The 21,797-nt window shown below is 43.3% G+C and overlaps 1 protein-coding gene across 3 annotated transcripts in view; it reads left to right on the forward strand.

The window, feature by feature from the left end:
* The first annotated feature begins 2,381 nt into the window (after positions 1-2,381).
* ITCH (itchy E3 ubiquitin protein ligase) overlaps positions 2,382-21,797 on the forward strand; it is a 59,747-nt gene continuing 40,331 nt past the window's right edge. For all 3 annotated transcript variants that reach the window (XR_011102034.1, XM_068700883.1, XM_068700884.1), the window contains exon 1: positions 2,382-2,526. The gene's annotated coding sequence lies outside the window, so the exon portion shown is untranslated. The remainder of the gene's footprint in view (positions 2,527-21,797) is intronic.

The raw sequence follows: 21,797 nt of genomic DNA on the forward strand, positions 1-21,797 counted from the left end.
GTGGATAGGGCACTATCTGGGCAATTGGTCGTCCCAAGGCACAAGCATAGCAGTAGCTATGGTTGAGACTCTGGACGGTATATTTGACCCATTCTATCCAGGCATTCACATCCCCATACCCTGTTTCAATCTCGTGACAGATTGTGGTACATAACCCTCTGTCACAGTCATCCATATTTTGACGGGGTATCCCATCTTACTATTATCTGGTCATGCCTTTTCCAAGTTGCCAATTGACCAAGGCCTTCTCTAAGGCCTACAATTACTAGAAACAAAATTAACAGCTGAATTTTTCCTGTTATTATTTTTAACCTGTAGGTTTCCAAATAATTATCAATACAAAGAATAAGATATATGAACTGCTAGAACAAAAACCCCTTGGGAGCACTTCGATTTGCTACAGGCCAGTAGTAAACTAAACTACAGTTTAGTTTACAACTGTAAGCTTTTATCCTGTTCAGAGTGCACTATGAGATTTTTCTCTTCAATTTCAACTTCCAACAAGTCTTCTGTAGGAACAGTTTCCCAGGTACTAGTGTCGATGGATGCCTTCACTCGAGTATAGCGAGTCCAACCTTTTTCTGCAGTTCTTACCGGTTGTTTCAGTTGTTAGTAATGGTCCTTCCATTCAGGCTGGAGTTGATTCTTTCCAGGTTAAAATCAGAAACCAATTTCCTGGGTGATGGTGGTGAATAGGGAATTCCAAAGGTGGGGTTTGAGCCACCAAACCGTGGGTCCTGAGAGATGACAAAGAAGAGGACAACTGGAGCTGACCCTGAGCCTGAAACGGACCTCGGACGTGACCCTGGAGCTAACCCCAAGCACCAAACCTGAGCCCCAATCCCGAGCACCAACCCCAGACCCTCGACCCCAAACCCTTGACCCCAGAAACACTACCCCAGAGCCCCCGACCCCCAGAGCTGGGCTCGGCCCGGAGGCCCAAACCTGAGCACCAACCCCAAGCCCCAATCCCAGACTCTCAACCACAGGGCTTGGAGTATAGGCTCAGGGTTGGGGCTTGGGTTTGGGTCTCCGGGTGTGAGCTCAGGGTTGGGGGTTCGAGGTTAGCTCCGGGTGCGGGGTCAGCTCCAGGGTCAGGGGCTCAGGGTCAGCTCCAGGGTCCAGCCTTGGGGTCACCTCCAGGTCAATCCAGGGCTCGGGGTCAGGTCTACGTCTGGGGCTTGGGGTCAAAGGTCTGGGTCTGAGGCTCAGGGCTGGGGCACCATAGTCAGGTCTGCTCTGGGGTTGGGTGCTCCTTGGTCGAGAGTTTGGGGTGGGGGCTCGTTATTGGGGCTCAGGGTTGGGCCTGGGAGATGAGTCTGGGTCGGGGGCTCTGGAGTCAGGTCTGGGGCCAGGGGCTCTGTGGCCAGGTCCAGGCTGGGTGCTCCAGGGTAAAGGGTCCGGAGTCAAGGGTCCAGGGTTTGGGCTCGGTGTTGGGGCTCGGGTTTAGCTCTGGGTCCAGGGTCAGCTTCAGGTTTGGGGGCTTGGGGTCAGCTAAGCTTTGGGGCTCTGGGTTGAGGCTTGGAGTCCAGGGTCTGGGGTCCAGGGTCTGGGGTTGGGGTCATCTTCAGGTCTGGGTTCTGTTCCGGGGGTCACAGGTCAGGGTCAGCTCCAGGGTCCGGGGCTTGGGCCCAGGGCTTGGGGTTAGCTCCAGGGTCAAGGGTCCAGGATCGGGACTCTGGGGTCGAGGGTCTGGAGTTGGGGCTTGGGCTTGGGATTAGCTCCGGGGTCAAGGGTCTGTTTCAGGGGTTGGGGTTTGTGGTCTGTTTCAGGGGTCATTTTGTCAGGGTCAGCTCCGGGGTTGGGGTCAGCTCCAAAGTCTGGGGCTCAGGGTCATCGCCTGGGGTCAGGGGCTTGGGCTCAGCTCCAGGTCTGGGACTTTGGGTCAGGTCTGGGTCCAGGGCTCGGGGTCAACTCCGGGGCAGGAGCTCTGTGGTCGAGGGTCTGGGGTCAAGGGTCCGGTGTCAATTGTCCCAGGCTGAGGCTCAGAATTTGGGCTCGGGGTTAGCTCTGGTCCGAGGTCCACTCTGGGTGTTGGGGGTTCACGGCCTTGGGCTGTGGGCTCTCCGCGAGCGCTCCGGGCAGCCGCCGCTGACGGATGGCTGCGAGGGGGGACCAGGGCCGGGACCGAGCGCTGCAGCTGAGCCGGGCGGCTCCACCGAAGCGGGGAAACGGCAGCCGTGGCCTGCGGCCAGCCGCCCCCGCGAGGTGCCCGCGGGAGCCCAGCGCCGCGGCGGGGACTCCGCGAGGCCTCCGGGCGCCCGCCCCGAGCCGCGGAGCCCCGAGCCGCGGAGCCCCGCCCCCGCCGAACCCCGCGGCTCTCTCAGGCCCTCACCGCCCGCCCGCCCCTCGGGCCGCCGGGCGCGCGCGCGGAGCACGCCGGGACTTGTAGTCCTGGCGCCCCGGCCGCGGCTCTGTCGGCTCCGCGCGTGCGCGGATCCCGCCCGACTTCGGAAAGTCGCTGCCTCGGGTCGGGCCCGGACCGGCTGCCATCTTGGCCGAGGGTCGGAGGAGCCGCCGCGCCCGGTGAGGGGAGCAGGTTCCGCGCCGCGGGCAGCCCGGGAGGGCGGGGGCGAAGGCGGCGGGGAGAGGAACTGTGGGGGAGGCGGCCTGAGGGGGAGGCGCGGCGGCCCCGCCGCTCCCCGGGGCTCCGGGCGGCAGAGGCGGGGGGCGCGGGGACCCCGGCGGGCGCGGGCCTGGCTCCTCCAGGGGCTCCGGCCCCCCCCCAGCGTCTCGCCGAGCGGCGGCCCCGCCGCGCTGCCCCCCCCCCACCACCCCCCCAGGCGCTGGGCGGTCGCTGCCGGGCCGGGGCCGGCCGGGGCCGGCCGGGGCCGGCGGTGTCGTTCCGCCTCCCCAGGGCATGGGGCGGCGGTGCCGGGCCCCCGGCGCTCCCCTGCGGGACTGCCGGGCTGTGTGCGGGGCCCTTCGCGGCGTTTGCTGGTGGGGCCGCCCGAAGGCGGGCACCCCGGCTCCAGCGTTTGCTTCCCCTCCCCAGTCGTCCCCTGCCATCCTCTCCGGGCTCCCTGTGGCAGAGATCAGCCCGTGGACCTTTCGGGGCCTTGGGGGTTGCTCCCGTCACAGGCTTTGCTTTCCAGCAGCCGCTCCGTAGCACAGTCCCTTCTGCAGGTTTTGTTTTTAGTCTTCTCTGAGGATCTCGTGCCCTCTCTTCTGGGTTGTTATCCAGCTAACGCTGCTGCAGCCACTTTAGGAGGGTTTGATGTCTTTGTCTCGTCAAGATACAGCCGTGCCATAAAGTAATGTTACCCAGTGATAAAGCACGAGTTTGGGTGGTGTTTATGGTGAACCCTGTTACCTCTTGCTGGTGCCACTGCTGTATTTTGGAAACATCGATAAGTTCTGGCTGTTAACCCTCCTGTTGCCAGATAGGGGGGTTTTGATCTTGTGTGGTGATAATATCCAAGTGAAAGTCGAAGACATTATTTGAGATTATGAACTGGCTCTGAAATCCAAGCATTCAGCTTATTTTGATACGTGTAATTTGTGATGTTACATTGGTTAAAGAACTCTGTATTTGCATATAATGCAGAGAGAGAGGACCGAGCATAGCACTTAGCACTTATGAGTTGTCATTTGTGTAGTGTTCTTTACCGTTGAAGATTTGGAAAACGTCCCTAGTGAAACTAATCTGTTTATCTTGGTTAGAATTAAAGACATCAGAAACCAGGGGGTTTTAAACCATCTTTTCTCAATATGTGATTGTTTTTTTTTTTTTTTACAATGAGTTTCTCATTGCTTTGTTCCATCTCTGCTACCTTACTACTTGTACTTTTTGCAGAGGAAAGCAGAGAAATCTGCACCAATTCCAATGATGACAATCAGTATTGAGAAAATGACAATAGATCCGCCTATTGATTACTTGAATTGATCTGAACAAGGCATATAGAAGAATGAAAAACCAACTGCAGTCTGTCATCAGCTCAGAATTTTATTGCTTTAAAAATCATTTTGTTTGGAAAAAAAATCACTTCTTACAGTGAAGGACGAAAGCAGTTCTGAATTAATTACAATTATATTGCTATTTGCTACAGCTGTTTAAATCTGAACTTCATCTAGTGTGCATTCTTAGTTATGATTTGATGGAGAGTTTTAATCACTGTCCTGAATGTATTCACCTCAAGTGATCATCAGGGTAATATGCACTGTTCTGATCTAAAGTGAGTTTTCTTGTGTTTAAACAAAGAACTGATACAATACACATGAAAGATGATGTTGCAGTGGAAAATAACTGAGACTTCCGAGTGCTAACTCTGAAAGCTTCTTACAGATTACACAGTTATTTTGGGTCTTAAGAGAGGTTGAGAGAAGATTATTCATATGAATTTATTGGTTAAGCAACAGTATTTTCTGCAGTCAATTTTCTCTCCCTTTTTAAAGTTATGTTTGTTCTGTGATGAGGCAGGCCTGAAATATGAAGTTGTCTTGTTCCTTTGGTTCTAAGTTTCAGAATAATTTGTGAAAGTTAACTACTGAATAGATAAGCTAATAGGAAGACAGGTGTTAAAGTAGTATTATATTTCTCATGTGGAGTTTACATTTGTCATTATCTCTAACAAAGCTTGCCTTTGGACTGCTTGCAAAAACGTTAAATGAGATTTTAAAAATTATTTTTCTTTTATTTTGTGGCACATACAGTAGTTAAGTCCAACTTAAGTCTAACTTAATTAGTTAATGGACTACTAATTAAGTAGTTAAGTCCATTATCTGTATAAGTCGATGACAACATCTAAACAAACATCTGTAAATATGGACTGTATAACCAGAGTGGTAAACATTCAACCCTGGCAAAATGCTTCCTGTGCTGCAGCCGAAACAGTTTGATTTCTCCTTAAAAGCAAGGAAAAGGCATCTATAGGGTTAGACCAGAATGAAAACCTTGGAAAGGATAATTATGAAGCTTCTGGGATTGCTATCACCAATGCTATTTATTTTTAAGACTTTCTGTTTGGCCGTCCAGTTAAGTTCATATATACTCCAATTTTTGTCAGTCTGTTCTGTTTATACGTAATCGGAGGAACTGCTTTGTGCCCTTACAGCTAAGGAGAATGAACAGGCATGCATAACTTGGAGGAGAGTGCTGGCCTCAGTTGCATGCTGTAACTGCACTTTGCTCAACTGCTGATGCACTTTGAAGTGTGTGCTCACCTCAGAAGAGGAAGTAGACAAGCCATGATTACAGTCTAGCTTGGGAGCATTCTGTTTGTAAAGTTACTTTTTTACTGTCTCATATTTTTAAAGGTTTTGGCCAATAAACCTATTTGTTTGTATTCTTGGGCTGTGGTTTGTCTGTTACTGTAGCTAATTCTGCGCCCATGTTTTGGAGAGGGAAAGTTTGTTTTTCTTCTTCATCCCTCTTGCACGAAGAGTAAAGCAATAAGGATTGGAGAGTTTTCTGCAAGTGGCTGGCATTCAGCTTTTACTTACTGTGCAGAGTTCTTGCAGCTGAAAGATTGATCATTTTCTTCATCAGAATTGCAAATTGCACTTTGATGACATGAAAATAGTGCATCAAACTGGGAAAGAACATTTTAAAGAAACCAAGGCTTCGTTTCTTATGACCAGTTTTTAAGTTATGCCTGGAATTCCTCTGTTTACTGCAGTGGGGCATAGAACAAACTTCCTGATTAAAACATCAAGGACAGATTTTTTTTTCTTTTTTTCCTCTCTGAGGAAACGTGATACTAGATGTTGTTGCACTGGTTATTCAAATATTTTTATTAAAAAAAAAAAACTGGCAGTATGTTAATACACTGTTTTTTTTTGTTTGTTTTTTAATAATAAAAAAGATCCTCCTGTTTAGTAACTGATAATGCCTGCCTTCCACCCACCTGCCTGAGCTATTCTAAACTGTGCTCATAGAAGATGCCTATTGTTTCAGACGGCACAGAAGTACTTAACATCTTTGCGTTTAGGTAACTGGTTTTGAAGTTCAGAGTTTGCGTTCAGAGTGTGGCCATTGAGCAGAAAAGACCTAATTTCTTCAGGTGGATTACTAAAGTATTACCATGTGCAGCCCTTCTTCTTTTCAAGATAAGAGAATGGTAAGTGACTTAGCTTTTCTTGAGCTGCACAGATCTCAGGCTTTAGGTTAGGCAAATTATGGTAGGGAAACTGGAGTTGTCAAGGAGAGGCTGTTGATATTGGCCTCTGTAAAATCTTTGTGCTTTTTACTGTTGTTTATAGGTCCGGCTTTTTGTCAAGAGGGCATACCTTTTTCTCTCTGTGTTACCTAGATACCTGGAAATCTTTTTAAAGTTTAATATGAAAAAAAGAAAGACCAGTTAAGCTTTAAAGAGACCTTGGATAGAAAGAAAAAGCAAAGTAAAGGCATGGGTGTATAATCTGGTTCTGATTTACTCATTGCATCATGAAATGGAAAGCCATTTGCAGTGAAGTACCCATCAAGAGCATAAATTTGTGACCAGGAGCATATTAATTTACTTAAGAAATCAAACAGCTTTTTTCATTTAAGTTTCCCATGGTTGTGGTGGAACTTCTGCCTGTGCGAGGCGTTCATGTACTCTGCAGGATTGTCTGAGTGGAGTGAAGCAGTTGCTGCCTTCCTGAACTTTGCTTCTTCCAGTACAGTGAAAAAAGCTCAGGAAGACTAGATGCTGGCTGAACAAGCTGAAGAGACAAAGAGTGGATTATGTTAATTTTCAATGTGTTTTTGGTCAGCAACCATTTCCAGTGCTTGTTGTTTTTTAATTAAATATTAATAATCATTGCTCTTGCTTGACAGTTAGAGTGGTCAGATATCCAAATTTTAATTTCTTCACTGCTGTCTTCATACACGTTTAAATAGATTAAGACCTGTGCTTTGTTGACGCTAATTTTTGCTCTGCCAGTGCCATGAGCTGCTCTTCTCTTTATTTGCAACACAGTTAGATGGAATCAGCTCTTTATAAAGATTCAGTTATGAGTTTTTTTTTTCTTACTTTGGCTTGTCACAGCCTGAATTGTCCATTGTATCACGGAGTAATTTCTCTTCATCTAGATTATTTTTACAAGTGTGTGTGTTTAGGTATCTGTGTACCTCGTACTGCTCTGACTATATCATTTCATAGACTGGATTGAAAATTAATGGTTAACATATAAAAATGTTCACAAGGTGATAATGTCTTTGACATGATCTTTAATCTGACCTGCTAAGTTATTGGAAAATGATTAACTCCTTATTTTCACTGGATTTTACTTGAACACCTCCCTTTTCTAGTTAAAGCTTACAGGGGTGATCCTGCATGTGAAGGACACTTCATTCTATAAAACAGTGGGGGGGGGGAAAAAAAGGCATCACACTTTTTTTTATCTTCTATTTTCTTATTTGCCTTTTCATCGAAGAATAGCAAGGCTGTTCTTTTTCTAAATGTGTGTGGTTCCTACAGTGTGTGTTCTGTCCTCAATAATGCGGTCTTCAAATAAGCTTCTTATTCCAACTGTTTGAAGGGGAATAAAGTGCATCATGGTAACAGGAACAAGGAAGGAAATGCTGAAGGTAAAATGTTCATCACCTAAAGATGTAGAGGAAACCTTCTGATCAATGTGCAGATAACTGGCATGCTTGTTTCTGTGCTTGTTAAACTGAGTTTACTGATGAGTCATTGGAATATCTTTTTTGAATGCTACTTCAACATTTTTGTTATTAATCTCCCAGATTAGTATAAAAACATAGAGGCAGCCTGTGGAGTATTCTGAAATAATAGAATACTTATCCACACAAAATAAGTGGAATTATTTGCCTTTTTGCAAACGTGCTGTGTGCTGTATATTACAATGACAATTTTCAGAGTAGAGCTGCATTTGTTAAACATTTGCCTGACCCAAATCCAGTTCACATCAGTAAATAAGCTACCACAAGATGCAGGTTTTCTCACTGTTCTTTTCACTGTGCACCCCTAGAATCAATGTATTTAAGCCCTGATCCGAAATAAAGTTCGGACAGGTGGGTTGGTTCTTTGTGGAAACCTGTAGCTATTGTCAGTGGTTTCTTTGGGTATTCTCCATGGTTAATAGTTTTAAACAGGGTCCTGCAAAGCATGGTATGCTATTCCTTTTTCCTTTCCCCCTCTATGAGGCCCTGAGCACTACAAGGCTTTTGTGGTGTTAGTGACAATTCAGGAGTTATTAAGCAGAAAATAACATGTAAGGAAAGTCTTGCTTTGCTGTTCGTCTGGGATGTGAACATCTGAACAAAAAAATTACTATTCCTGATGCTGATATTAGAGGTGAAAATACACAGACTGCTGTGTATTCCCATTGAAGTTATCAACTTCCCAGGGAGTTGTGTTGCTGAATGTCGAATTAATTCCCAGTTAAGTGCTGGGCGATGCAGGAGCTGGGGGTGGAGAGGCTGCAGCCAGTAGCAGTGGGGACAGGATCTGTTGGGAGAGAGAGCCTCAGTTGTAGTTGGAATTCCTTTCCTTTTTGGAATTTCATTTCGTATTTTTAAAATAGCAAATTCTGTACTTTGTATTTTGTATTTCTGCCATCACACCTTAAAATCAAATGCAGTAAAATTCCTGTGCGTTCCAACTAAATAAAGAAGTGTCTTAAACTGTTAATAGTAGGACTGTTGCACCTCAGGTGACTTAGGGTTTGTGACTGGGAGAATGCCTTGATGGTTGAAGAGGTGATTACATAGCTTTAGGACCCTTTGGGCCTGTACTTGTACTCCAGTATGCGAGTGGCTTTTTTGTTTGCGTGATAATGCAGGGAAAAGTAAGCTGCGAAGGGGTGTTGTGTAGTATTTCTGTATGGTGTAGTAATTGTGCTTCTGCTGAATTATGCTCTCCATGTAACCTACCACCACCAAAGAAAACCTGTAACTATTGTTTTGTAGTTAATCAGGCTTTTTTTTTTTTCTCCCCTGAGGATTTGCTGAATTGAGACAGGTCACTAAGTGTCAATCTAGTGCAAGAGCTGGCCCGAAAATGGACGCGAGCTTCAACGTGGCTGGGAGGAGGAGAAGAGAAGGTGAGGGACAGCCACTGTGGGGACCGCTCCTCCAGCAGTATCAGGCTGCCCAGCGCCCCTGTGCGCCCCCAATAACTGCAGGAGCTGCCCTGGCACCACACTTACTGAATGGTTACCTCTAGCTCCCTCTAAAATTTTAGTGGGGAGATGTTTCTAAGCTTCCTCACAATTGTGTTTGTGTTGTACCCCTGTAGTGTGGTGATTCCCTTTAAACTGATGGATGTCATTAATGTTTATTGTTAGCAGATAGTCCTGTTCTTTTTTCATATGTGTAATTTTCAGTTTTGTGTACAAAAGATCTGGGATGTAAAGACTGAAACTTCTATTAAATAATTTTATTTATTAATTAATGTATTACATAAATATTATAATTACTACAGTCTTCTGGGTAACCAAGATTTCAAAGGAGAAGTCTGCTTTGTTTTCTGATTGTTTTAGGGCTGCACCAGAATAAAACAGGAGGGCTGGGAATATTGTAATAATGGAGCAGTTCTAAGCCATTTTATTTTTCAGGGAGGCATGAGCTGGAATGTAGCAAACAGGAGCATTTTGCAAGTTTGAGATGGTTGTGTTGTCCACTCCTGGGTATTTTTTCATGTTGCCACTGGCAAAAGGTTCCTAGGAAGCAGGTGACAGACATCTGTTGCAATTAGATAACATGAAGATATTTTTTCCAAAATTCAAGATTTTGCTAGCAGCAGTTCATAGTCTTTTGTAAGACAGTGACCCAGAGCAGAATATCAGCTACCTCAGTGTTTGCTTAAATCATCTCAAAAATGTGGAAATTATCATTTCCATTACAGCCTTCTGGTTTGCTTGCTTAATAATGCATAATTTAGGTTGGAAAAAATCAACCTTTATTTCTGTCTGGCCCTGAATTTAGCACACAAGAATATTTAATTTTCTTGTGTATAGTAGATTTCCAGTTCTTGTTTCTTCAGCCATTTGTAATGCTTCATAGTATTCACAGAAGTTTATTTTTCTTGTAGGACAATGCATGTGTGTTTTACCTTCGTAGTTAGATAGCTGTAAGAAATTCTGTGCATTGGCTACAGTAGCAGTCTCTGGTTCTTAGAGCTGGATTTACTAAGAGGAAAAGTCTTGTGACACCTCATTTGATAGAGCAGTTACAAGCAGCAAGTGATGAAACTTTCTCTTTCAAGAGATTTCAAATAATCAGCACATTTCAGATTTGTGGTTATGTCACTGGTGGCAGAGAATGATTCCTCATTTCCTGCCAACTTGAGTTACTTGAATTGCAGATTTGCATAGTCTGGTTTGATTCACTTCATTGCTCAGGGACCTGCAGTGAAATCTGTTCTGCAAGGCAGTTTTTGTAAGGTGATGGATACTGTTTGCTAGTTTGTGTATGTTCATACTTCTATGGTCCACGTTGTCCACATTCCCACATTCATGAGAGCAACGAAACTGAGTTGTTTCCGGGGCTTTCTTCACTGTTACACCCCCAGAGAGAGGTGCCTTTGTATACATGCACACCTTCATCAGTGCTGTTTATGTAAGTCCTCAGAATTGTACAGATAACTATTAAAGCAGGTGTGCAGTGTGCTGTACAGGTTTGTACCGAACATACCTACATTAATGTAAACAAGAATCTTTGGTATCATATTTATTACCTTTTTGAAAAATCTATCACTTTTAAGTCCTGCAAGTGGCAGATATAGTTTTGGTTCTAGGTGTGTAGACTACTAATATACAACAGCCTTTAAAAACAATACTTTTTAAAACAAGTGTAATAGTAAATTGTGATACTTAGTAATAATTTAAGGTAAGAGCATAATTTAATGGACAAATTTTGTTTTTCATTCTCCCAAGAGTTAAAACCTTGGTTTGTAGTTAGTATGAATAAATATGTATATGTACCATTGATAATGAAGTGTAGTGCTGAGAGTGGAGTGGGAAAATACATTGAAACAGGCACTGATCAAAAAGAAAAACTTATGGGCAGAAGTTACAAAATGCTCTGTAGATGCTGTCCTCTGCTATTAATGTCTGAATATGTAACTGCTTCTAAAGCAACTTACTTAAAAACCGCAAAAGGTGGTGGTCTTGTATTTTGGTTTACTTTATAATATAGAGATAATGTATAATATTTAGATTCGTACTGGCACATGAAAGGTAAGGCCTTTGAAATACATTTTAAAATAGCTGTAATACAAAAAACATTAGTTTGCTTCTGATGCCAAATCACAAAATAACCAATATTGTTAATGCTCAAGTGGTGCTTCAGCATAGCTACTGATGCCAGCCTTTGTCTTCGTCCCCGTGAGCATCAAATTGCATTCATTAGTGTTTCTGAAGTCTGCTTGTGAAGGTTAATGATTTCAGCCTTTTAATTGAAATAGATCATAAGACTAATCTAAACAGCAATGCTACATAGGTATGTCTGTAATAATGAGTTAAATGTATGCATGGGGAAATAAATGTATGTATCTTCTACAAAATGTCTTGGACGTTTTGTAGAAGGCTGACTCAAGCTGCATGGTTTTGTTGTGTGTGTTTTTTTTTCATAGTGATCAGTAAAAAGGTAAAAGGAGATGGTCTTTAAAAAGTGAGAATAAATACCTAGTTGCTCTCTACTGATACCTTAAAGGAGGCTGTAGAGAGGTGGGGGTTGGCCTGTTCTCCCACGTGCCTGGTGACAGGACGAGGGGGAACGGGCTAAAGTTGCGCCAGGGGAGTTTTAGGTTAGATGTTAGGAAGAACTTCTTTACTGAAAGGGTTGTGAGGCATTGGAACAGGCTGCCCAGGGAGGTGGTGGAGTCACCATCCCTGGAAGTCTTCAAAAGACGTTTAGATGTAGAGCTTAGTGATATGGTTTAGTGGGGACTGTTAGTGTTAGGTTAGAGGTTGGACTCGATGATCTTGAGGTCTCTTCCAACCTAGAAATTCTGTGATTCTGTGTGATTCTGTAGGCTTGTGCACTGAATTTGAATACAGGCCTTGGGAAGAGCTGGAGAAACTAAAGTAGCTGACACTGAAAGTTAAGATTACTGAATCATAAGAAGGTGCCTATCTGTTTATGCGGACTGTGCCATTCTATTCAGACTGGTAATACTTAAGCTGTCATTAATAACTGGTCATTGAAAAGGAACTTCAGCTGAGGGGAGGGGAAAAACACACACACACATACACACACACACAAAAAAAAAAAAGCCCAACTTGATAGATGTCTCTGTAGAGGAGGAATCAGCTGCAAGACAGAGACCTAAAGAGAACAGGCTGGAAGAACAGAACAGGTAGAAGAGGAATGATTGAGTTTATTTTGGGGAATTCAGAGAATCACAGAAAATGGTGGCTTTAAAAGAGTTCTGGAGATCACCTAGTCCAAACCCATCTGCTTAAAGCAACTTCAGTGAGCACAGATTGTTCAGGACCATGTTCAGTCAGGTTTGGAGTTTTTCTGAGGATGGAACACCATTGGCAAGAGCCTGACTACATCTTCTTTGCCCTCACCCCCTTCAATTATTTATGCACACTGATAAGATCCTGCTGAGCCTTCTCTTTTCCAGGCTTAACAATCCCAACTCTCAGACTGTCCTCATATGTCACATTCCCATCTCTTTGTCATCTCCTACGTCCCCTTTGGTGGGCTCACCCCAGTACATTTGCATGCCTCTTGATTTGGGGGGCCCAGAAGTACACTCCCTGGTGGTGTGGTCTCACCAGTGCTGAGTAGAAGGGAAGGACCTCCCTGACCATGCTAGTGATGCTTGTCCTAATGCAGCCACAAGATGCTGTTGATGCTTTTTCTTTGCTGCAAGAAAACACTGCTAATTTGTCTTCAGCAGGACCAATGTTTTCTGCAAGCTACTGTCTAGCCAGCTGGCCCCTGGCCTTTACTGGTTCATGCGTTTATTCCTCCCCAGGTGCAGAATTCTGCACTTCGTTGAACTTTGTGAGGTTTCTGTCTGTCCATTTCTCCAGCCTATTGTGGTCCCTCTGAGTGGTAGCAACTTGTCTGGTGTATCAGCCACTCCAGTCAGCTTTGTGTCAGCATACATGTATTTTCTGAGGGTCAGCTTGGTCTTGTTGTCCAGGTCACGAATGAAGAAGTTAAACAGTGCGGACCAAGGTGTATATACTGTAGGGTACACCAGTGATGGCCAGCCTCCAACTGGACTTTGTACTGCTCAACACAGCCCTTTGAGCATCACAGTGCTGCCAGCATTCAGCCCCTCCTCACAGACATGTAAACTAGCCCAGACTTCTTCAGCTTGTCTGTATGTTGCAGGAGACAGCCTTGAAAGCCTTACTGAAGGCAAGCATCTGCTGCTGTCTTCTCACCCACAGAGCCAGGCGTAGAGGTTTGTCAGGTAGCTCAGACATGATTTCCCCATCCTAAATCCATGCTAACTAATCCCAGTCAACTTCTTGTCATTAATATATTTGGAAATGGCTCCTGTGAGCATCTGTTTCCTGACCTTCCTAGGGACTGAGATTAGGCCAACCAACTTGTAGTTTCCTGGATCCTCCTTGCTCTTTTTGAAAATAGCAGTGACATTTGCTTTTTTCCGTTCCCAGGAACCTTTTAGGAACCTGCAGAGTCACACAGAGGGAGCCGAGTGACCTTTCTGCTGCTGTGTGGCCCAGCATGGGCTTCACCGGGCTCAAATGCCCCTCCAGAGAGCTAGCAGAAATTGAAATTTTGATGCATGATTTTTATCTGTTGTATATAGAATGAGTGGGAAAAGTTCAGTTTTTCATCATCTCCATAGGTACTTTGTACTTGGAATTTATCTTCTTTACAAAGAAAAGGCATTTGTATTTACACCAGGAGTGCCGCTCAGTTACTTGCTGCCTTTCATGTGGTGCCAGTGGTCCTGCAGCCCAGCTGAGTGCAGTTGCCAGCTCCGGCCACAGGAGAAATCCAGTCTCCTGCCTCTGTCAGGGCACAAGCACGTTGCTCATTGTCAGAGCTTTCTTTCACCTACAGCATTATTCATTCATGTGAAATAGAAACATGCTTTAAATGTGGCCTTAATCAGTTAGATCCTTATTTACTTAATTTTAGCTGTGGTGGTAATGTCTTTCCAGTAGTTTCATAGAAATATTTTTTTTAGCCTAGATAGTAAGCAGAAGAAAGGAGAGGTGGGGAGGATTCTGAAACTCAGTAGTTACAGTTCCTCCAGAATAGTCTCCACCATGGTGACAGCAAATTAATTTAATCTCTCTGAGCCTTAGTGTCCATAGGTCAAATGACTAGAGCAATATCCCAGAATCACAAAAAGCAGCTCTATTCCTAATGATGGAGAATGGGAAACTTTGGGACTTAAAACAAAGCAAACATTTGTGAGAAAACATCTCCAAACTGAAAGGGAGCAATGGGTGCTTCTCAGTGCACTCAGGTGAACCTCTGAAACTGTCAAAACAAAGTGAAAGATAGAAATCTTTTGAAACAAAGTAACTAAACATACTAGTGCATGAAAATACTAACAGTCAAGTTCATAGAGTTGAAGAAAGAGAAGAGAAGTCATGCCAAAGAATGAGCTTGAGTCAGCAGACATAACTTAAACCCGGCGAGGTACTCTGTATAGCCAGAGAGTAACAGATGAAGAAGAAAAAGAGGGAACGCACCTGTATTAGTGTTTTACTTTGGGCGAGGGGTGCACTTTGAAGTGAGTGTCCTGAGTGCAATCAGGCTGCTCTTGGGTTTGACTTATGAAACAAGCTTGGCTCCAAGAGTAAGTTGCTTTTGGATTAAGTGAAGCAGGAATGTGCAGTCTAGCTGCTGTCTGGCCATGAGATCATGGCAGATCTGCTCCAAAGTAAAGCTCCAGAAATGCATGCGGTGTTGGTACCAGGTCCACAGGCTGGCCCTGCTTTCCAGCTTCACTTCTGTGAGATTGCACTTCGTGTTGATGTGGGCAGAGCTGCAGCAAGGCAGAGCAAGGAAGACACAGTAAGAACTGATGAGTTACTGGCTTGAAAAAGATTTACAGTTCTAAAATGTGCCGTGACAAGGAGGCAGGCTGACTGGCACTTCTGAAAGGTGCATGCAAGGAAGTTCTTAGATTACAGCATGAGAGGTGAAAAACAGTTCTGTAATGAAATAATATATGTTAGGCAAATATTTCGCTCTGTGAAGCTTAGAAGCCATCAAAAGACACAATAAGCTGACATAAGCTAAAAAGCAGTAGGCCTATATTTAAATTCAACTTTAAGAAAGGAGCTATTTTAATTTGCCTTTAATGTGTACAATGTGATCAGTGTAGAAAATGAAGATGCAATAGAAGTCTTTAAGAAAAGGCACAAACTGAAAATAAATTCTTAGTGATAGCTTGGTAGGGGAAGCACTTGTGTGGATTTTTATTAATGAAAGATGCAGGGAAACACAGAGCCTAATGTGTTGAGGGAATAGTTATTACAATTGTTAAACCCAAAATTATTTTTGGAAAGCGGTGAGTGCTTTATAAGGGGTTAGCTTGGAAGTTGTTCTCAGTCTTTCACTTGAGAACTAGATGAAATGAATGTGCAAATTTATATTGGAAAAAAATATCATAAATATTAAGAGGAAGAAAATTTCTGAGGAATGCATCTTTAAGCAACTTCATATTATAACTTCTGGGGAGTCTCCTGAAAGTTTCTCTTACGACATTTTATTAGTAGTATGGAAGAAATACACAACGGGCCCGAAATGTTAGGAGTGGAAGGCACTTGTGCCCATTTATACATTAGGCAAATGAGATACGCATTTGTATAAAACCACAGAGATGCTCACTTTGTTGTTGTGATATCTGGAAACTTGGTTCTTTCTCGAGATACAGTGATTACAGCTTGTAACTTGCTGCTAGGTTAGTGTACGGAGTCAGAAGTGTTTTTCTCTGACTGAGTGCTGGGTCTCACTTTGGAGCTGGCCCTGTTTGGGAGGGTGTTGGGGTGGGTGACCTCCAGAGGTCCTTCCCAGCCTAAACCATTCCCTGCATGTATAGAACACATTTGCAAGGAAATGAGAAAGTGCTTCACAGAAGCGTGTTCTCATTTTAAGATACCTGTGTTTCCTCAAATGCTCTTCCAAATTAAAATCCGTCTAGGAAGGTTCTGAGATACAGATGCTGCTTAATAGTTGTTTAGGCTGCCTTCAGAAATGTCTGAGAGTAAAACCAAGTAAACTTGTCTTCTCAGTCAGTGTGAAATTTTTCCCAAGGCTTTGTATCACTGCTCTAAAGACACTATCTGTTCTACATATTTTGTCTTGTCCTTAATGTTCTGGGCAAAATTTCCTATGGTGTATTATTATAAATTTTTTAAGACCTGTTTATGTGGACTATCACTTTATCCTTTAATATATTTTTTTTAAATATAGAAGTGTTACTTTTTGTTTCTCCTGACTATTATATTCCCTTCTTGTATTTCAGTAAAATTGTTAGAACTACTGAAAGACAGGTAAGAGGGAGGTGAGGAAAATCTCTTCCAGGCAATCACGAGTTAATAGACCTCAAGGAAGAAAACTGCTTGAAGGGGAATAATAACTTCCGGTATGAGTTAATGTTTATGCTCTGGGTGATCACATTAAGATTATTTCATTGCCCTAATTAAAAATTAATTGCTTACCATGAGTAAGTAGCTTATGGCCTGTAGATTTGTGTGACCATCTCTTCTTGCTCCTGTGTCACATAACTGAAGCAGTGATAAACAGAGGCCTCCAGAGAAAATTCTATCCTTCCTCTTCCTATAGCAAAAGGCAAGAGCTGAAGAAGTTCTTCGGAAAATTTGTTTATAATGCTTTCAGGGTAAGGTCCAAAACAATCTGCTGCTAATACAAACATTAATACTCAGCTGAGACACTTAGGATGAGGATTTTTGCTTTCTTGGAAGAACTGCTTAGCCTCAGAGCCAGCTGAAGCATGAATGTGTTGTAGGGCTAAATGAGATATATAGGGCAGCTAATGAAAGATATTGCTACTTTGGTAACTGTGCTTTGTAGCTGTCTTGAACTTGTTCTCTTCAGTAGTTGTTTGGTGCTCTAGGTTGTCTTTTTTGATGACATTTATTTAGAGTAGCATTGAGAAAAATAATCTCAGAATTACAAAATATATACGTGTATTTCTACAGTTACAGTACAGTCTTACTTGGGTAAACTAAGGCTGTATGTTGTAGTGTATTATGTACACGAAACCACTGCAATCCAGAGAGAGCAGTGATGCTCTCAGCTGCTGGTGTTGTGGGTTCGCCCCAGTGGGCAGCTCAGCACCATGCAGCTGCTTGCCCACTTACCCCAAGTGGGATGGGGAAGGGAATTGGAAGAGTGAGGAAACTCAGGTCATGATAAAATCAGTTCCCCAGGTAAAGCAGAAGCCACTTGCACCAGCAAAGGCAAACAAGGAATCCATTCGCCACATCCCCAGCAGGCAGGTGTTAAGTCACTTCAGGAGAGCAGGGCTCACCACACAGGACAGTTTCTTGGGAAGACAAATGCCGTAACGTCAAACATCCCCCCCTTCCTCCTCGTTTCCCCCAGATTTTTTTGCTGAGCTTTGCACCGTATGGCATGGGGTGTCCCTCTGGCCATTAGGGCCAGCTGTCCTGGCTGTGCCCCCCAGCTGCTTGTGCGCCCCCAGTGCCTCACTGGCAGGGCAGCACGAGAGCTGAGAAGCCCTCGGCTCTGTGCAAGCACTGTACTGCAACAGCTAGAACATCTGTGTGTTATCAACACTGAGTCACAAACCCAAAACGTAGCACCGTAGTAGCCCCTGTAAAGAAATGTATCCCAGCCCAAAGCAGGTATCCCTGGTCATCCCCTGGTAGTGCAGAGTTTATCAGTGACTGCGTGCCGCTGTCTGGGCACACTGTCTGTCTGTCCCCTGGGAAAATTCCTTTCCAGAGTTGCAACTGGAAAGCATTGTTTATACTTTCTAGATATTTTCTTGTCAGAAACCTGGAAATACAATTTTACTTACTTTTAAATTAAGAAATAAGAAAAGGCTTTGCTCCTTAAGGTTCTGTCAATATATGTCTGTAGGTTATATTCTGTTTTACTCTTTTTAACCATCTTGCCTTCCTCGGAGAGGAAGTTACAGCACTGATTGATTTATTTTTGAGAGCTGTTATTTCCACAAAACTTCATACAGGAGAGAGTTCACAGTGCAAGGAAGTGTAAGAATTAAAAACAAAAGCTGTAATTAATGTCTACAAGACACAACAATTCTGATTGTTAGGATGCAATTGGTGTTTTTTTTTTTTTGTTTTTGTCAGAGATCTGCAATAACAGTCAACAAGGAATTGTGCAAGTTGGGAGTATTGGCAGCTGTTGGGCTGCTGGTTGTGAGTTTGGTTTGTGTGTTGGCAGCAGAACTTTCTTTAAACCCTACTGAAAGACGTGATGCAACTAAACTGTGTGCACTCACCGTAGTCCAGCTGCTGTGGAGACAGGTTTGGGTCTAAATTTGTTTAGTCATCTTTGTTAAGTTACATAAAAGTGGTCTGTAGTCATGTGCTTAGGGATTTGTTTCTCCCTAAAGTGAAGTCAGGAAACGACGACTTAAAAAGCTTGACAAAGTAGGCTTGCTGAAAAGGGGGACTAGAAAAATAGTTTAGCCCATCATGAAATAGATAAAGGAATGCCAACCCTTATAAACAATCTCTTACTCTGCACACACAGAACCAGCCTGCAGTAACACTTTATTCCTTTTAAGCCTTAAAGTATTCAACTGGAATATTGGATTTGTGGAATGAAAAGCCATTTGCCTTGCCTGGCAGGCAGCCAGGTGTCTGTCCACCTTCTGTCCAGAAATTCTAACATTGCTCTGGTTGTGCACAGCCACTGAAATTGTCTCCTGAAACCTCAGCACAGGAATGTTAAGAAAAGATGTAGGTTTGAGTCAGTGCAGCATTTTGTTGAAACTGCATTATTACAAGTACTTCTCTTAAAGAGTTAAAAAGGACAATGTGAATTACTAAAAGCCATAGTTTGTAAAATGCAGGAGTTAATACAGTTAATGCCCAGTTAATAGCAGTGACTCCAGCATAGCTTAAAAGTCAGTTTTCTAAATTTTTGGTAGTTACAAAGATACCATTTCATTGTTTCCTCTTCTGCCTTCCTAATAAGTTTAATGTTCTTTACTGTGGGTTAACGTGCTTGCCAAGTTTAATCTATTATGTTTTCTAACTGTGGTATTTAGGAACAAGCCATTTTAAGAATCGCTCTTTCTAAGATTACAGTAGTGAACCAGTTTTAGCTTAGTGGTTTGCATATATGAATTATTGTTCTTCCTTGGAATGGACTGTAGCATGACAAGGAAACAGCTGAAATAAAAATAGGCTATCTTTGTTTTCACAAATAGTTTTATCTTGTGCAGCTCTGCAGTGGCTTTTCTTGCCAGGCTTTATAGAATTAAGTAAAAGGCATATAATGTTCATTTACAGTTTTGTCCTTTTTTTTTTTTTTCCTTTTATGAACATGTATTAAAAGTTAGTAAAAGCCAACATCCTTTTAGGTTAGGAAGGAAATTCATTGGCAAGTTATGACAGTTGGCAGCAAAACCAGTTTGTGCCATTTGTCCTGCCTGCCGCAGCTTCAGTCTGTTCCAAGAACAGCTTACGATAGGGGAATTACAAATGTACGACTGAAAGTGGAAACAGCTGTTGAATTACATTGCTTTATTTTCTTTCAATTTGGTGTAGTGCAGTACTGTTTCTTTGCATATATTTTTTTCGTTTTCCAGTTCTCTTCTTCAGTATCAAATACTGTATGTATTATAGAAAGCTCACAGGAAAATCTTCTGCTGAGCTGTAGGTTCTCTAAGCAGGTCTTCGGTGCGCAAATATGGTAATGAATGAATTCTCTGTAATTTTGATGCAAGTCTTTGGTTTGGGATGCCTGAAGATGCTTTAATTTGGATTGCAAGCATTGTTGTTGAAAGCATCTTTCTCTGCAGGTGGAAGCTGATGGACCAGTTTTTCTAATCTGTGCCATTTGCATAAGGAGCACTGGTTATTCCGTAGTATTGGGGTAAAAGTTACAGTGTGAAAGTGTCACCGAATGTCTGCCCGCAACATTTCAAGCGTTCTTTTGTCTTTCTCTTTGTCCTGATAGCCAGGTTAAATGGTTCCAACTTAAAAAATGAAAAAAAAAAAGTTTGGATTTAGAGAAGTTTCCCATGTTCGACTCCCCTTTGAAGCAGATATCAAGGTAGATATTTAGGAAAACAAGGGTTCAGACATAAGGATTAGCCTTGCATAAGTAATTGTCCAAGTGTGTTTAGGAAAGATGTTTAAGGCAGTTAAGGTTCTTTAAGGCTATTACTTATTCTTCTCTACTGTAATTTTTAATACGACCATGACAGTGAAGCCATCTCCTGCTCCTGTTGTAGGAAACTGGCACGGTAGCACTGGTTGCTGCTCCCTGGTGTGTATGAGGTTGCAGGAAGCTAACAAGTTCTGTGTGAGACTCTACAGAAGGGGAGTGTGCTATTTACTTTGACAGATCTGATGTTCATTTACCCCTTTGCGCTGATCTCACAGGGATTTCCCTGCTGTCTCTCCCTCACCTACCCAGGAGCAGCAGCACATTTCTGTGCACAGATGGCTCCTGGGTGCATCATGGGGGTCACCAATGGCCCCTGCTCATCATGCCCTGATGTCCCTGTAGTGACAAGATAATTCATAGGTATAGCATTCAAACACTTTGGGAGTCAACAGTTGTTTGAGGGCACTCCTTTGCCTCAGACTCTGGCTTACTTAAGCTTCCATAAATCTTAAGTGAATTTTAATGCTACTTTGTTTTTTTCCTGGTGTGGAGTGTCTGTTGCCCCATAGCTACAGCGTGTATTCCTGTTGGGTTAACATGAAAAAGATTGACAGAGGTGCTGTGCTGTCACCCTCTTATCATTCTCTAAGCACATGCTCTTATGCTGGCTGCTCTGCTGTGGTCTTAACAGAGTGAAGGTGTCCTGGTCTCGACTGCTAGACAGTCCTCTGTTTTATTGCTGCAAGAAACACCTTTGTTTGACAGTGAAAGCTGTTCTAACCTTTGCTCTGCTGTTTTTGCTGATTTATATATGTGTGTTTCTATTCTTTCTTTGTTCATACCAATCTTAATCTGTTACATTTCTCAACAGTGTTCATAATGTTATAAAAGAAGTCTTAACTCTATCTGAATTTAGTAATATTTATAAAAGAAATATTTATAAAAGATATAAAAGGCAAGTAAACAGCACTGGGTGTGCGGGGAGTCTACGCTCCACCAACACACACACACAAATATCAAACATTCTAAATATACAGAACATTGCTTTACATACTAAACTCAAGTACACCTATACATATGTACAATCAGAAAAGGTAACAAACAATCCTTTAAGTTCCATGACTTAAAAGTTTCCATTTTCCATTACTTTTGAACAATATGTCTCACTTCAAGTGAGAACACTTTTCAAGGCCAATAGGGCCTGGGCCAAAAGGCACGTCCAGGTCACCAGGGGGCGTAACAGCAAAGGCCTGTGATGGCAGTAGCGGCAGGGGGGCCGATGGTGTAGCAGAAGGATCAGTAAAGGAGCCCGCAGCTCCCTCACTGCCTGGCCAACCACACGTTTCTGACTGTGGTCCTTGAAAAGGAGATGGATATGTTTACCTTTGATCTGGGAAGAACGGGATGCATAAGGCCTGAAGATAGAGTTGCTTGACAACTTGAAGTGAGACATACTGTTCCCACGACTAGCCCTGGAATTCTCCGGTGTTTGTAATCAAGAAAAGGAATGGAAAATGGAGACTGTTATATGATCTGAGAGAAATTAATGATATGGGAGCACTTCAACCAGGATTACCAACTTCAACTATGCTCCCCTAGT

Source organism: Anas acuta, chromosome 16, assembly GCF_963932015.1.
Source record: "Anas acuta chromosome 16, bAnaAcu1.1, whole genome shotgun sequence".
Classification (NCBI taxonomy): Eukaryota; Metazoa; Chordata; class Aves; order Anseriformes; family Anatidae; genus Anas; species Anas acuta.